Source organism: Macaca mulatta, chromosome 14 (assembly GCF_049350105.2).
Source record: "Macaca mulatta isolate MMU2019108-1 chromosome 14, T2T-MMU8v2.0, whole genome shotgun sequence".
Lineage (NCBI taxonomy): Eukaryota > Metazoa > Chordata > Mammalia > Primates > Cercopithecidae > Macaca > Macaca mulatta.
Window position 1 is genome coordinate 127045815 of NC_133419.1, and position 15041 is coordinate 127060855.

The window sequence follows — 15041 nt, forward strand, 5'->3', positions numbered from 1 at the left end:
CAAACAGAGTCTCATTCTGTTGCCCAGGCTGGAGTGCAGTGGCACGACCTCGGCTCACTGCAACCTTCATCTCCTGAGTTCAGGTGATTCTCCTGCCTCAGCCTCCTCAGTAGCTGGGATTATAGGCATGCACCACCACACCCAGCTAATTTTTGTATTTTTAGTAGAGACGGGGTTTCACCATGTTGGCCAGACTGGTCTCGATCTCCTGACCTTGAGTGATTCAGCCGCCTTGAGCTCCCAAAGTGCTGGGATTACAGGTGTGAGCCACTTCGCCTGGCCACCCCAAGTATTTTTAATCATGATCTATGCTGTCAATTGTAATTTCCATGTAGCAATTCTTTGCCAACAAAACCAATCTACCTACCCAAGTTCCTGTTCTTTTCTTCATGTTGAGACAACGTTTTTCTCCACAAGCTGATGTGGTTATATTCCATGTTGCACCACCGATGAGCCAATTATTTCAATTTTGGCATCAGATTCAGAAGAGACTTTAATGATCCTCAATGGCATAAACTGAATTTTTATTCCTACAGCAATTTAGTAATGATGATGACACTTAAGCACTTAGAAAGTATTACTCATCTTCCAACCACTGACAAACAGGAGGCTGGGCACTTTTCATTTTAGACGCTTTTCTAGGCAGGTCTGATGGGCACCTCAGCATGGACAGCATTTCACAATATTTAGGGAGCCCAGGCTCACCCCTGCTACTCTGCCAGGAGCTATAGAAAGAAAAATCTCCAAGCCCCAGTGCCTGTCTGCTGGGGTTTCTAGCTGGAAGTCAGAATGAGCTCCCAAGCCTTGCACGCCCATTTTAATGAACTCGTCTATTCACGCATCCAACAAATATTTAATGAGTTTCTGCTAGGTAAGGAAACCCAGCCCCAGGAGGAAGACTGAGATAGATGAGGTATGCCCCTTTCCCTCTAATCAAATTCAACCCCACCCCTCTCACCAGGGTCCAAGTTATTTGAATACTTCATTTATGCATATGTTTACTCCTTTCATTCAGTAAACGTTTGTCAGGCACCTTTTAGTGTAAGGTACTCTGCTGGGAGCCCAAAAGTTTACCAAGAAGATCAAATCTGTCAGCAAGTCCCTTTGGTTCTTCCTTCAAAGTAAATTTGGAATCTGATCTTCTTGCCCCTCCAAGGCTACCCCCTGGACCAAGTCACTCGGACCCTGTGCCCGGATGGCGGCCAGATCCTCCTAATTGGTCTCGCAGCTTCCATCCTTGCCTTCTGCTGTCTAGTTTCAACAGAGCAGTCTGAGTAGTGCTTTTAAAAACCTAAGTCAGAGGGAGCCATTCCTTTGTTCGGAACGGTGCAGAGCATCCCATCTCACTGAGAATGAAAGCCAGCACCCTCTTCGTGACTCATGTTACCCTCTGGGGTCTGGTCTCATTGTTACACTTCACTCTTCCTTTTGCTTGCTGATACGGTTTGGATTTGTGTCCCCACTCAAATCTCATGTCGAATTGTAATCCCTAGTGTTGGAGGACGGGCCTGGTGGGAGGTGATTGGATCATAGGGGTTGATTTCCCCCTTGCTGTCCTTGTGATGGTGAGTGAGTTCTCATGAGATTTGGTTGTTTGAAAGTGTGTATCACCTACTCCTTCACTCTCTTCCTCCTCCTCTGGCCATCTAATATGGGCTTACGTCCCCTTCGCCTTCTGCCACAATTGTAAGTTTTCTGAGGCCTCCCCAGATATGCCTGCCTTCAGAACCGTGAGTCAATTAAACTTCTATCCTTTTTATCCCATCTCAGGTAGTTCTTTATAGTAATGTGAGAATGAATGAGTGTACTTGCCCTGGCCTCTTTGCTTTTCCTGAAACTCACCAGGCATGCTCCTGTCTCAGGGTCTTTGCACTTGTGCAGTTCCCTCTGCCTGGGATGTCCTGTCCTCGGGCTCTCCCCTGCTTCAAGACATTGCTCAGTGGCTACCTTTTTGCGGACTGACCACCTTATTTAAAATGTACACCCCACCCCTATAGGAGTACTTTATCTCCCTCTCCATGTTTTGCCTGCCTGTAGAGTGCTTATCTCCATCTGATATGATTCATTTTTATTTGTCCATTTCGTGTCTTCCCCACTAAAATGTCAGCCCCATGAAGGCTTAGCTATTTGTTTTATTGACTGATGTATCAATGCCTAGCACACAGATATTTAATACTTGTTGAACATATATATGTATGTAATGAGTGCATGTAATAAATAGTACTGTCATTATCTTCAAGCAGAACATGGTGAAACAGGAGTTATATCTAAAAATAAATAATGAGCTATGTTTTAAGAAAGCTGGAAATAAATATGGTAGCTCAAAGGGTAGAAAATTCATTTTGCCTGGTTCAATGGGTGGCTAAAATCAGAGTCCTACAATTTCAGGTGTGTCATGTTGGAAAATGTATTAGTCCGTTTTCACACTGCTGATAAAGACATACCCGAGACTAGGAAGAAAAACAGATTTAATTGGACTTACAGTTCCACATGGGTGGGGAGGCCTTAGAATCATGGAGTGAGGTGAAAGGCAGTTCTCACATGGTGGTGGCAAGGGAAAAATGAGGAAGATGCAAAAGTGAAAACCCCTGATAAAACCATGAGATCTTGTGAGACATATTCACTACCCCTAGAACAGTATAGGGGAAACCACCCTCATGATTAAAATTATCTCCTATTTGGTTCCTCCCACAACACGTGGGAATTATTGGAGTATAATTCAAGATGGGATTTGGGTGGGGACACAGCCAAACCATATCATTCTGCCCCTGGCCCCTCTGAATCTAATGTTCTCGTATTTCAAAACCAATCATGTCTTCCCCTCAGTCCCCAAATTCTTAACTCATTTCACTATTAACCCAAAAGTCCACAGTCCAAACTCTCATCTGAGACAAGACAAATCCCTTCTACCTATAAGCCTGTAAAACCAAAAGCAAGCTAGTTACTCCCTTGATACAATGGGGGTACAGGTATTGGGTAAATACAGCGATTCCAAATGGGAGAAATTGACCAAAACAAAGGGGTTACAGGGCCCATGCAAGTCTGAAATCCAGTGGGGCAAATTTTAAAGTGCAAAATGATCTCCTTTGACTCCAGGTCTTATATCCAGGTCATGCTGATGCAAGAGGTAAGTTCCCATGGTCTTGGGTAGCTCTATCCTTGTGGCTTTGCAGGGTACAGCCTCCCTCCCAACTGCTTTCATTGGCTGGCATTGAGTGTCTGCGGCTTTTCCAGGTGAACGGTGCAAGCTGTTGGTGGATCTACCATTCTGGGATCTGGAGGACGATGGCCCTCTTCTCACAGCTCCACTAGGCAGTGCCCTAGTAGGGACTCTGTGTGAGGGCTCTGACCCCACATTTCCCTTCTGCACTGCCCTAGCAGAGGTTCTCCATGAGGGTCCCACCCCTGCAGCAAACTTCTGCCTGGGCATCCAGGAGTTTTCATACATTTTCTGAAATCTAGGTGGAGGTTCCCAAACCCCAATTCTTGACTTCTGTACACTCTCAGGCTCAACACCACATGGAAACTGCCAAGGCTTGGGGCTTGCACCCTATGAAGCCATGGCCTGAGCTCTACATTGGCCCCTTTCAGCCATGGCTGGAGCAGCTGGGATGCAGGGCACCAAGTCCCTAGGCAGCACACAACACAGGGACCCTGGGCCTGTCCCATGAAACCATTTTCTCCTAAGCCTATGGCCCTGTGATAGGAAGGGCTGCCGTGAAGACCTCTGACATGCCCTAGAGACATTTCCCCATCGTCTTGGGGATTAATATTCGACTCCTCATTACTTATGCAAATTTCTGCAGCCAGCTTGAATTTTTCCTCAGAAAATGGGCTTTTCTTTTCTATTGCATTGTCAGGCTGTGAATTTTCTGAACTTTTATGCTTGGCTTCCCTTATCAAACTGAATGCCTTTAGCAGCACCCAAGTCACATCTGGAACTCTTTGCTGCTTAGAAATTTCTTCCACTAGATACCGTAGATCATCTATCTCAAGTTCAAAGTTCCACAAAGTTCAAAGTTCTACAAATCTCTAGGGCAGGGGCAAAATGCTGCCAGTCTCTTTGCTAAAACATAACGAGAGTCTCCTTTGCTTCAGTTCCAAACAATTTCCTTATCTCCATCTGAGACAACCTCAGCCTGGACCTTATTGTCCATATCACTATCAGGCTTCTGGTCAAAGCCATTCAACACGTCTCTAGGAAGTTCCAAACTTTCCCACATTTTCCTGTCATCCTCTGAGCCCTCCAACCTCTCCCTGTTACCAGGTTCCAAAGTCACTTCCACATTTTTGGGTATCTTTTTAGCAATGCCGCACTCTACTGGTACTAATTTACTGCATTAGTCTGTTTTCATGCTGCTGATAAAGACATACTCAAGACTGGGAAGAAAAAGGTTTAATTGGACTTACAGTTCCACATGACTAGGAAGGTCTCAGAATCATGGCAGGAGGTAAAAGGCACTTCTTACATGGCAGTGGTAGGAGAAAAATGAGGAAGATGCGAAAGTGAAAACCCCTGATAAAACCATCAGATCTCATGAGACATATTCACTACCATGAGAACAGTATGGGGGAAACCACCCCCATGATTCAAATTATCTCCCACTAGGTCCGTCCCACAACACATAGGAGTTGTGGGAGTACAATTCAAGATGATATGGGGGTGGGGACACAGCCAAACCATATCAGAAAAGAACTGCAATCCATGTCGAAATGAGAAAAGGGTTCCTTGCTATAGGATTTCTCAGTTAGATTAAGAAAGTCTTTTGGGAATTGGTGGGATGGTGCACAGTTTGTGTGTTTCACTGAACCTTGATAATTATTCCAACCAGGAATCCCTCTCCATCTTCCCCAAATCTCACAAACAAATTCCAACGATAAACTCCACTCCATGTTTCAAACAGGGACTATTTTCGAGAACCATGCATGCTCTTTCCAGATGTCAGTGGACAGCATCCAGGGGGCAGAGTCAGTGTAATTTCTCATGGCTGATTTCGACAGGAGATGTCAGGTTAGTCTTAGTTATCCTGGAGCCTAACTGGATCTTGGGAATAAATCTCTTATTTTGGTAGCACTTTAAAATAAGTGGCAGCAGTTCATGCATAATTACTGCTGAATTATCTAGGGGATTTATCAGGTTTGATTATAGATGCATAATGAATTTACCAAATTTGTGGGTATTAGGGAGATATTAATTCCATATGAAACCTCACAATTCATTCATGTGCCATTTGTTTTCATTCTTTTTTATAATAAGAGTTTAAATTATTAGTTTAATTAGTTTAAATTATTTGTACTTGTACAAGGTCTTGAAACACATATAAGGAATGATTATACCAGAGAACCCAATAAATGAGAAGTTTTGGAGACAGCATTAATTGTGATGAAGGGTTCATAAAGCAGTGGATGTTCAATTTTCCCATTTGGGGTGGTAATAACAGGTCTAATCATGACACCTCTATAAAGTCGTGGGAAGTCCCTAATTAACGTTTCTGAATTCAGATATTTAAATGAAGGTAGGGTAAGTCATTATGCCAACTGGAGAATGAGGCAAAAAGGGGAGCTCATCCTTGTGCTAACCAAAGAAAAGATGAAATGGTGAGGGCTCATCGATTCTGGGCTGGGAGGAAGATAGGCACTAGTATGTCTGATCCGTCTGGAGGATTCCTTTAAAAAAAAACCCCAAGGTTCTGGAGGTCACTGGCAGGCTGGAATTTCAGCCTCTCAGAGTGAACGGATGGGCTTCTTTGGGTTGGGTTCCAGCATCTGTTAACCCCCACCCCTTGTTCTTTGTGTGAAACCAGCACCCTCTAGCCAATGAGCCCAGGCTGGGCACTCTGTGGGTTGATGGATATAAACCATCTTCTTTCCTTAGGGCACAAAGAAGAACTAAGAAAGGAGAGGAAGCCTGGGCCAAGCCTGCCCAGGGAGTCTGTGGTGGTAGGAACAAGAGCTACCATGCCTTGAGCCCATTCTAAATGGTAGGCAAGTGCTAGATACTTTGCTCACACATTTCATCCTCATAACAGCCCTATGGTGTAGACAATATCATTATCTCCACTTCACAGGTCAGGGGACTGTGGACAAGAGGTCAGGCCATTTGCCAAAGTCCCCCACTCAGTCTATAGGTAGCAGGGCTCAGTTCCTGAGGATGTCTGATTCTAAAACCTGGTCCTTGATCTCTGTGCTCCATGACCTTCTGTAATCCCCACTGTCTCCCAAACATCAATGATGTCATTATAACCCCATCACCTACTCTTATCCATACCACCCCAAAGAGATACTATTTTTTGAAATCTGAATCTCAGATTTTCACTTTCCAGGCAATTCACTAGGACAGAGGCCTTTCAACTTTCCTCTCAGATCTTCCTCCATGAACCAATGACAAAAGGACCAGCCACCTCACTGTTCCCCTGTTGCCAGTAGAAAAAGCCCTACAAGGATTAATGCAAGAGGAAGTTCTGCTTTGGGTGAGACATCAGTTTAATTTATATTTGATTAAAAAAGTCATTCATTCATGCATTCAGCAGCCGGTATTTGTTAAATGTCTCCTACACTCTTAATTGGGTTTTGTTGGGTTGTGGGGGTGGGGGAGGGGAAAAGGAGAGCAGGTATAATAAAGCTTATGCCAGACACCTTGTTTATAATTTTCTTGTAAGGAATATATGTACACACCTGAAAAGTTAAGTAAACAAGAGAATGATGGAATAACTAGGCAAGCGAGAGAGTCAGACGGTGTGCTGTCTACAGAGTCCAACAGAGGAGGTGGTACTGGGGCCTGCGGTGGCCGAGGATGATGGCTTTGCAGAGGCAGAGGAATGACTGACTTGCTCGGTGAAGGATGGGCAGGGTTGGGGTGGCAGAAGAGGCACCAGCTGGACCTGCCCAGGAAACCAAGCCCCTGTGCTGCCTCGGTCTGTAAGTAGGCGTTTGACCTTGGGGGAATCACTCTCTAGCACCTCACTGTCTTTGCTGTAAGATGAAGACAATGATACCTCATGGGGTTGTCATGAAACTCAAATCGGGAAATGGATATGAAATGGTTCTGAAAGATGTAAAGAGCAATATAAACGCCACATATGGAATGAGAAAAAAGCAACACCGGAAGTGGCATTTTGCAAACTCCAATCTCCCAGGACCACATGTGGAGGAGCTCTTTTCAAGGTCACGCGGACACTTTGACCCGACTCTCTCCTGGCAGCATTCAGTGTGACATGCCAGGGCAATGAGAAATGGGAGGGGCTGCATGAGACATGGCAAGGCCGAGGCCAAGCCCCCAGGTTCATGGACATTCCATAAAAAGTGCATGGTGGAACCTGAGAAGGAGGAGAAGGGCAGGGATGCCTCTGACATTTTTTTCATCTCTGGTGCTATCAAACAGAAAATGTCACTTTGTTCCTCTGTAGCCATTTTTAGTTGCACCAAAAGGGGGAATTGAAAAATAGACCTTGTAGCTGCCTCCATGAGACTCAGGGGAAGGTGATACCACTTCTGCCTAGAGGGTGATCCCCGAGCCCAGCACATATCTCACCCTCAGTCACAGCAAGGCCACAGCCTTTGATTCTAGAATCTGATGTCCTTGAATCTCCCTATCATGGGCTTCCAGTTTCAAGGGGCACCTGGCCACATGAATTTCTACTTTGAGAATCAGTTTGGCTGTGTTTCGATGTCTGCATTCAGCTTCACAAGGCTGGTGAGCGAGGGCTCATGGTTGGGACACCTGACAGGTGGCGGGGAAGACCTCTACTGGGGACACTGATTTTATTGTTAAAAGTTGCTAAAGGATGAGCAACTTAGCAGCTAGGACTTTTACCACTTCAGTGATAGAATGTAAAGTCAACCCCGAGAAGATGGATCTAGGGTACCTAAACTGAAAGTTTCCCCCCCCCGCCCACAGCATATTGCAATGCAACAGTGAAAGGAATTTTAAATGGGCAGCTTCTCCTTTTCTCCTACCTCCAGGCATCTGCCTCTGAAATATTGAAGGTGGAGGGAGATAGGATTGGCATTTCTGGGAAGACCTCTAAGAAAGCGGTTTCCATCGAGAGGAAACTACAGGTAACAGTTAAAGAGGAAGAGCATGTGTAATGTAGGAAGCTCTTTTGCTTCAGATAGATGTCCTTCCCTCACCCGAGAGCACAGTAACCCTAAAGCTATATCCTGCATCTGTCTGGAGGGATTGTCTAGCCTGGCCCACATCCTGAGCCCTCGTCACCTGGGCAACCACACAGCCGACATCGTGAGAGGTCTGAGCCCCTCATACTCTTGAAGGTCAATGGATATTGCATATACTGCTTCAATGCTTTTCAACCGTTTTTGTTTTTGTTTTTGTTTTTTACAACCTTGAGTATTTTAAGGATTTGCTTCTTTAAAGGCTTTGCTTCCCTCTGAATATTGTGACTAGCCTATTGGGTCAGAGGCCAGGAGTCTGCAGAGGACGATTCATTCACCCCAGAGGCAGCTCCTTGCTTTTATCCTGGCCTCAACATGGTAGCTCAAACTGCCAGATTTTACGTAGGAGGAAGGAAGACACCGAAGGATGTTCCTAGCTGGCACAGGCTGTACTGAACACAGGTCTCACCCCGCCGTGGGCAGGTGGTGGTGGAGTACATCTGTCTGTCTCTGTGTTGGTGGCTGTGATTTGGCAGCTCTGCCGAAGATTTGTGAGATGGAGAAGAAAGTTCAGGGTTGGGGTACGGGGAAAGGGATAAGAAAGAAGATTAGTCACTTGAGTCAGGATAATTTTTCCTGATGTCAAAGCCTCACCCAGGAGAGCTCTCGCTGTTGCCTGCTTTTATCTGGAAAACAATGTGAGCAGTATCTCTCAAAATTAGGTCAGGGCTTGCAGAGGCAGGGGCTTGCCAAGGTGCTAACTGCCTGAATCCTCGGTGGGTTTACACAGCTCTCTGCTCTGACAAATGCCTCCTTTGTCTCCCTGAAAAGCCTGCCTCTTTTCTCCTTCACCCCTTCACTCCCCCCACAAACAACTGAATTTGGAAGGTTAAAAATCACTTCGCTTGACAAGTTGAAAGCTCTCCCTCCCCCATCACGTTGTTTCTCTTCCTGCCCAGGGAAGGCAGCTACTGTGTGTCACCCTGGGGACTGGAATCACTTTGCAAAGAGCGCAGATCTGCAGTTTTTACAATCGCAGTTGTCATCTTCGGAGCAGCGTGTGCCTGTCCACCCTGGGAGAGCCTTATGAAGGGTGTGTCTCAAGCATTTCAGGGGGCTGCAGAATTAGGGGGACAGTCCTGGTGGCTTGGTCTCCTTAGGCTTGTCTTGGCTTAGGTTTCTGTGTGACAACAGCATGATAAAAATTCTGTCCACCGTACCAAAGCAAGAGAAGCAATAGCGGGATAACAGGGCAGCAACAGTCAGTTCTTGTTTGGCTTTCCAGGACAACGTGGCTTTCTCTTATTTTTTGTGCCTGACACTGTTTGCACTGACTAAGATATCATGATGATGAAACACTGTTGAATCTAAAAGGTGGGTAGGGCCTCAGAAGGGGTGAGAGGAGGCCTTAGAAGCTAATTATAATCCTCTAGAAGTGTGTGGAAATGGGAACCTGAGCCAGGAAAGTCCTGTGGATTCACGAGATTCTGGGACTGTACCTTATCTACGCTGTGCAAAGCAATAAGAAACCAGAGCTGTCTTGGGAACCAGCAACATCAGATGTTCCCAGGAGCAATGTTTGCAGGTGAGTGAGGTCAGGGAGGGCGACAGAGTTAGGACTCTGAAGTCAGAAAGATGCCTGTTGGTTCTGCCATTCATATCTGTCAGATATCAGGCTGGTTTCTTAACCATAACCTCCATGATTCAGTTTCTTCATTTGCAAAATCATTAAATAAGATAATATATCGAAAACTCTTAGCACCCAATATGTCTTCAAAATTATGATAATTGTTTTGTATGTTTTGGCAAGAAAATAGAATAATAATGTTATTGGAGTCTCTGGAATAACAGGTTTGGAATAAAAGGTTTGGAAAAGGTTTCCAAACCTTTCACCTTAAGTAGATTTTTATAAAATGAGACTTTACATGGAATCTCAACACACAAAATTGGCATAAGTGGGGGATAAGGCAGCAGGTGACAGTGGTTGCAGGTTCCTGGGCACTGTCTGCTCAGCCCCTGCACTCATTGTCTTACCCACAGGGGCAGTTTAAATCTTCATGCTTTTACTACCTTAGACTGAGTAAGAAGATGAATTTGCACAGATTTCTCCTGGCATAATTTCTCCGTATCTTTAGCACCGTTTGGTGATGACTTTTAAGCTTTTACATCATGTACTCATAACCTATCTCTTATGAAAATAAATGAAACTGGCTGGGTGTGGTGGCTCACGCCTGTGGTCCCAGCATTTTGGGAGGCCAAGGTGTGTGCGTCGCTTGGGGCTGGGAGTTCCAGACCAGCCTGGCCGTCGTGGTGGGACCCTGTCTCTACTAGGAATACAGGGGTTGGCTGGGCATGGTGGTGTGCGCCTGTGGTCCCAGCTGCCTGGGAGGCTGAGGCATGAGAGTTGCTTGAAACCAGGAGGCTAGGGTTGTGGTGAGCCAAGATAATGCCACTGCACTGCATCTAGCCTGGGTGATGGAGCAAGACTGTGTCTAAAAAAAAAAAAAAAAAAAAAATCAAAAAACCAAGCAAACAAAAAAACCAGAAAAAATAAATGCAACCTTGATTTTCTCTCACACTGTATTATGTTTAATTTTCATTTGTTTATTCCATAAACACGACAGGCTTTTGAACTTTGTATTACCTGTATATTTTATAATGGATCATGCACAATTTCTCAGGAGGATAAAATGAGAATTCTAAATTAAAAAAAAAATAAATCTTCATGGAATCTCAAGGCTCTGAGGGGCCTAGTAAGACAATTGCTGGTTTAAAATATTAGAGAAATAGTGGGCCAGTTCCAAAAAGGTAGAGCCCTGATGACATCCAGCCAGTTAACACATTTTAGTAACCAAGCAAACCAACCCAGAAAGACATGGATCAGGAGAAACCTCCATATGTGGCAGGGGACAGGTCTGAGACATGAGTGCAGAGGAACTGAAGTCAAAGTGGGACATGCTCTTTAGAAAAGAAGGGCAGTGTCATTCCTCTTCTCACCCAGAGTGTGGATGGGACGTGTGGGAACTCAGGGTCTGTAGATGGGTTGGGGGTGAGGTGGAGTAGGGAGATGGAGACAATGACACAGAGACTGTCTGTCCCCAGCCTGAAGAGGACTGTGCTAGCTTGGGAGGGAATGAGACTCAGTTGGCATTTCTGCACATGGGCTGGGTGGACCTGTGCAACTCTGATTGTGTCCATGTAGAAACCTGTGCTGTGTTCAGTCGCTGCAATGCTTTTGTAGTTCTGTGACTTTTTCCCCTTTTGCTTCCCCTTAGTTTTCAGAGAAATTCCAATCAGGCTTTACTACTATCTACTGGAAGAGACAAGAAGGTAATTTGACCAGATCAAGACCATCCAGGCCGGCAGAGCACAATTCATGACCAGTCCATAGAGCTCTCCTCAAGGATCCCACCAGCTTCACACAGAAGATGGCGTTGCCAAAGCCTGGGGCTCACCCCATCCCTTTGTGTCTGTCACAGCTCTCCCATTTCTGGAGGAGTCGAGTTAGCCCCCTCCTCCTCCTTTGAATCTCTTCTCTTTAAGACTCGCAGCTTCAATACCCAAATGCTGCCATGTTTGTAGTGGTAATGCATGGAATAACAAGTAGTTATTGTCATACAAGAAGAATAAGGAAGCTTTTGATGATCTCAAATAATGTGGATATCTACATCATTTTTGCATGCCAGTGAGTATATCCAGCTTTGAGGAGATGGTTATTTTTATACCTTTCAAGACTTGGTATACTTAATTATCTAGGGAAACTCATAACCCCAACTTCCTAAGCCACTCCTAAAGAAAAAGCACAGATGCAGTGACTGTGCTAAATGCAGTGACTAAAGGCTTTCTGGCCTCCTTATACTTCATCTCAGGGCTGGAGGTAACTCAGATGTACCTTGCTATTTTCATGATCCATTGGTGTCTCAGTAATGAATGTTCACCGCTGCAGTGCCCTCATTTAGCCTAGTAACCTCAGTAAGGTAATATTTGATTTGTGCTAAGTATCTGATTAAACAACATAAAGTATTTAACCTATTGATCTTTTATACTTTGCCAGCCCTACATTGCTGGATATACTTTAATTACTGATGTGGAGAACTTTCCTGAATGGGATTCGCATCTCGTTAAGACCTTCTCTTTGTCTTTAAGGTGCCATGTCAACAACTTCTCCTTCTTGTTGCCTCTAGGCTTTTTTTCCACCCACTAGACCCTGCTTGATTCTGCAAGACTGACATTTGGTTAATCTACTGAAAGTAGAGTCCTTTATGTAACCATGAATCTTACTGCTTATTTTAGAAAGTCAATGACCACATAAACAATCGGACTTGTTACTTTGTCCACCCTGATCTTTGGAGCATGGGAAGTTGTCCAAAGTGACAACCCCATTTTAGGCAACTGGTCACAGCTGTTGGATGGACCTAACCCTTCTATCTCACAAGGAGAAGAGGCCAGTGGGCATCCGTCAAGAGAAATCACAGGAAACCATTTAGACTGGTCAATTGGTTAGCTAATTGCTCTAGTCTGAACCACTTCTTAGAAAACTACAGAAAAATCATACATTTTTCCTCTTGCCTGCAAGGATATAGTAATGAATATTAATAATGATTGGCTGCTTTACATGCTGTCTTTTCTTCAAGAATCTCAGACATGGTAAGTTTATTTATTTTTTTCTCTTATTTTAAAACTAGATCTACAAAGGCTGAGATAGCTTCTCCATTGGCCCCCAAAATGAGAGTGACACCTCATAGGATTAAGAGAATTCAATGAGAAAATTCACGTGGAACACTTACCATAATGCCACTGAGTAAGCACTAAAAAAATAGGAGTTATACTATTAGTTATTATTATATCTTCTAAGAAGCCTGTGACTTGTGGGTTGCCCAGGAATTTCTGAATAGAGTCAGGCTGGGAGGAAGGCACACTGGTCCAAGTGTCTAGTTACTTTGCCCAGCCTGCCTGGTAAAGACTGTCCCACCCTGCATGCCAACATCCTTTGGTCTGTACTGGCCCATCACACATAGGTCTTGGACAAAAAAGAGTGGTTTGTGGAGGATTAAAGGCCATGAAAAGGCGAACGTTCACCTTCACTCAAGATGCTGCCCGAAGTCAGATCAGAAGCAGAGTCTGAATGACTCTCTAAACAGCTTCTCAAAGGATGCCTTCCATGGGCTGATGTGCTTGACAACAACGCAAATTCAAGGAACATGTCCCAGCCAACTGAACTGGAATTTCTATGAGTACGGCCTAGGAATTTGCAATTAAATCAAGCTCGTGGGTGATTCTTATGTTCAATAAAGTTTGAGAAGCATACTACTAAGTGGTGCCTTTAGAGGCAACTCAAAAACTTGCAGAAAACATCTACAGAAGGCTGGAGGTGGCCTGGTGCTTACTGTATAAGAGCATCTGACAAGCTCCACCCTGTAGGTGGCATTCTAGTCTTGAAAAGCATGATAAAAATTTGGGGTTGCTGCTAAGCAGGGACAACTGCACAGCCTGTAGAGTGGCTTGGAGACCTACCGATAGCCCTGCTAGGATCTGGGGCAGACAGTGGGCACCAGCCAATGCCAGGGTATGTGAAGGGCAAAGTGGGCCCTTTGGGGTAAGAGAACTGTGAGGCCAGTGGTGCCCATAGGACTATTGAAATAGCGCTCCATGACCTTCTCCATTGCCTCTGCAAATACCCCGGGGAGCACTTTTACTCCCTTCTGGCTTCTCTGTCACTTGGGATGCAGTTGGGATGCTTACTTTCACTTCCAAAGGATGACACCTCAGAGAATGCAAACTCTAATACACATAAGACACAGACAATCCATGGAAAACACGATACTGCTGAGATGTATGCACATGTGCACACTGATGTGCACTGCATCATTGCATTTGTTCCAAAGCCAGTAAAAATGATTTTCAGATAATCTGCTATTTTGGATCGTCTGCACTGCTGCTTACTTCCATTAGCATGGCTAATTGAGAACTGACTGTGTGTCTTGGACTGTTTCCAGGAAAGTAACCCATTGCCTGTATAATACAGGCTCCCTGAGAGAGCCAAGTAAATGGCTGGAAATGTCAGGTTGAATGCCCATTGGGAGAGCAAACTTTTAAGGACGACCTGACCATTCTCAGGCCAGAGAAGCAATCTTGTTCAGCGTGTCACATTGATTGCCAAGTCAGTTAACCATAAAACTGTCCCACAGCTAGAGCATGCACTGACTCTGAGAAAGATGAGGCTTGGTTAGTAAAGGATGAAGCCATTCCAAGACCAATAAAAGATGCAATATGGTTTTCCCTGGGCTGTATATTAACACCATCCTGGAAGCTATAGGGGATAGAGGCTTGGCAAACAACTGCATTTTGCTTTGACTTTTGCAAAGTGAGGATGAGATAGAGGCCAATGGGGAGATCATCTGAGGCCAGATGAAAGGCTTGGAAAGAGTAAGTCTTTACAGAAACCTAGTCTCTAAAGAAACCACTGATGTTTATGTGTCTTGGCCAGTGTCTTCTGTCATATAACATCTTGGTGAAATACCCCGAATAGATCTTAAAACCAAAACATATGAAGAAAAAAGGAAAATAGAAAGCACAATGTTGTAACTGCCTTCTGGGTAACCATGTTTTGGATGGTGTCATTTTTCTTATGACATAAGCTCCCAGATGGCACAGACAGTGTCTCTCAGGAAAAATAGCAACTAGCAGAGGGTCATGCCTTGTGTGAGTTTCTGATACATATTGTTTGGTTGTGTGTTGTTTATCACAAAGAGAACAGATATTATTGTCAGACAATCTCACCAGCTGTGTTTTGCAAGAAGAATGAGAGAAGTTCCCTACAACTTTTACAATTCTGTGTTCTGTCCCAAATAATGATGAGAGATGAATCACCTGGGCTGAAGGATGATTGAAGAAGGAGGTACATTGCTCAAGAAGGTCAGAAAGCCTGT

The 15041-nt window shown here is 44.6% G+C and overlaps 1 protein-coding gene and 1 long non-coding RNA gene across 3 annotated transcripts in view; one reads left to right on the forward strand and one right to left on the reverse strand.

Annotated features, from left to right (window-relative positions):
- The window catches only part of LOC114672437 (uncharacterized), a 45528-nt gene extending 39087 nt beyond the window's left edge, over positions 1-6441 (forward strand). The window contains exon 3 of the long non-coding RNA XR_013404381.1: positions 6324-6441. This is a non-coding gene — a long non-coding RNA (uncharacterized LOC114672437). The remainder of the gene's footprint in view (positions 1-6323) is intronic.
- The window catches only part of KIRREL3 (kirre like nephrin family adhesion molecule 3), a 572492-nt gene that overhangs the window by 220625 nt on the left and 336826 nt on the right, over positions 1-15041 (reverse strand). The gene's annotated exons all lie outside the window — the stretch shown is intronic.